Source organism: Malaclemys terrapin, chromosome 1 (assembly GCF_027887155.1).
Source record: "Malaclemys terrapin pileata isolate rMalTer1 chromosome 1, rMalTer1.hap1, whole genome shotgun sequence".
NCBI classification, from domain to species: Eukaryota; Metazoa; Chordata; order Testudines; family Emydidae; genus Malaclemys; species Malaclemys terrapin.
In genome coordinates, this window is record NC_071505.1 from 239,152,812 (window position 1) to 239,155,368 (window position 2,557).

The following is a 2,557-nucleotide window of genomic DNA, read 5'->3' on the forward strand; positions in this document are numbered from 1 at the left end:
TTATTTCAGTGGAAAATAGCTTTTCAGATAAACAGAAATTTGTGAAAAAATTGGTTTTTGTGAAATTTTTCATGGGGAAAAAATATAATTTTCGTACCAGCTTACTTGTATATATGGCTGTCTTGAAGCTGTCTTTGAGCATACATGACTCATTACTTCACAGCAAATTATGATTAACACAACTGGAATTTACCAGTTAATTAAGAATATTACAGAATATAGAAATGGACATTTTATATCACATGATAGTTTAAGACATAATTCTTAGATAATAATTAGTACTGTCAAGTGTACCATTTAGACATAAGAAATAAATCCAAAATACCAAAACCACAAGTAGTAGTAGTCCTGGTTAAAATAAGGGGTAATCCTAATTAAAATAAAACAGCACCATCCACTCAACTGATCGAGTCTTTTGTAGATTAGTCCATACAGCAAAAATTATCTTTCTGCCTATAAAACAAATGTGTTAGCCAATATTATTGAATAAAATATTGTTATACTATTATGAACAGATACTTTTAAGAGATAATAAACTTATGAAGGAACAGAGATGTGAACTCTGGTAGCTGCTAGTGCTGGAACGTGGATATTATCAGCTCCACTGGAAAAGTCAAATAAAGAATTTATCAGATTGACTTTATGGTCAGGAATATGAAGTAACCCATGGATTAGGAATCAGAATGTGATGGGTTTTAGGTTTAGTGTGGAGTTCAGTGTGGAAGAATTTAGTTCGGTTCTGGTTTGTCACAAAGTGGCCATCTTTTGTCCTCTTTAATTTGATGAAAATGAAAACAATCTATTACAGTGAATAACATGAGATGCAAGAGAAATTGACAAATAACAAAGACCATTGACAATAGCAAGCTGCAGCATTTAAGAGAGATTACATTGTCCAAATTTGAATGCCATTAAAAAATATGGTGAAAATGTCTAGAAACGGAAAATATTTTTGATAAAAGCAGAGCAAATGATTAGTTTGTTCGGCCAAAATCTTTCCCAGAATGCAATCAGTAACCATCTGGCTTTATATGATTTGTTTGTGGCTCTGGCTGTTTCTGACCTACATGTGACACTTATGAGCAGATGTGTACCAGGATGAAACAGATGAGACTTAAGTCACTGCCAAAAAGATTCAACACACATTGGGAAGGATGAAGACCAATAAATCACCACAATCAGATGGGATTCATCTCTGATATGGTCATAATTAAGTTGAGACAGAATTAAATTGCTTGTGTTGCTAAATTCTTCAATAAAAGCTTACAAAGTAATATATTGTATATCTCCTATGTGTATCCATTTTTAAAATAAGAAGGTAAAATAATTTTCATGTAGCACCTTTCATACTCAATGGGTTATGGTTTTTAAAAAAGTTTGGAAGTCTGGAAATTCAGCTTGCAAAAACGAACTTTAATTCCATCCTGTATCCCCACCTAGCATGTATTTAATACTGCATTTGATTTGTGTGAATGAGTAACCCAAGCATAATGTTAGGGTGCACACACTTAGGTGTTTTTATTTAAACTATTTCAGGAAGTGAATAAGGGAGGTGTAGGTGTGGTATTAAGCTAATATATACTCGGAAGACTGATTGCAGATGAGTTAATTAGCCTGCACAACACATTGCAAAATGATGGCTCTGAAGTAGAGTTATTCCTGGAGTGTATATGATGAGTAAGAGAGGAGATGTCATTGTTCTTTGCAGGTGGGTGGCAGAAGAAAAGAGTGTGTCTGTGTGTGTGTGTGTGTGTGTGTGTGTGCGCGCGTGTGTGTTTGGGTTAGTGTCCCATATCTCTAAGATGTGAGATAGCTTGGGGATCTTTATTTAAGTAGATGGTTTGTGGCGGATACTGGTGATGTTTTAGTGGCACAGTGGGTTGCCATACAGGAGTTTTCTGATAGATAGAGTAGTGTGAGAGGGCGAAAGCTAAGGCTCTGTGTGGAATCTATACTTTTATTTGGTTGGCTTTCAAATATTAGTTTTTAGTGTTCTTATAAGGCTTTTTAAATACAGTAATATGGCTTTATTTATGTATTTACTTTTTAATGAAACGTTGTCTCTGGAAATCAACATCTATTTACAACCAATCTTTAAAATATTTTACATTAACTTTTTATACATAAAGATGGTAAATAGTATTGATATGAAAGCTATCTCAATACACTACTTCAAATCCTTTATCAAAAACATATCATCAGAGTATATCTATATAAAATATCTGAACAAAATTTATAAAATATGAGCATGAAACCAAAATAAATAAAATAAAAAATGCAGGACATTATTAGATTTATGTTTTATACATATACAAGCACTAATATGATGATTTAATCCAGATGTGGTTTGCAGAGGAAGTAACAGGTATGTCTTTGATGCCATTTAATACAAGTTGTAAATCTAGACATATCATTTCTTCTATAGCACTGATGATTTTTTCCCAATGCTCAAATATGAATTCACAGGTCCATGTTTCCTACTTCCAATTCCTCTTGCATTTACCACATATGTTAGAATATCTCTGATCCAAATGATGCAATGGAAGTGATGTCTAAT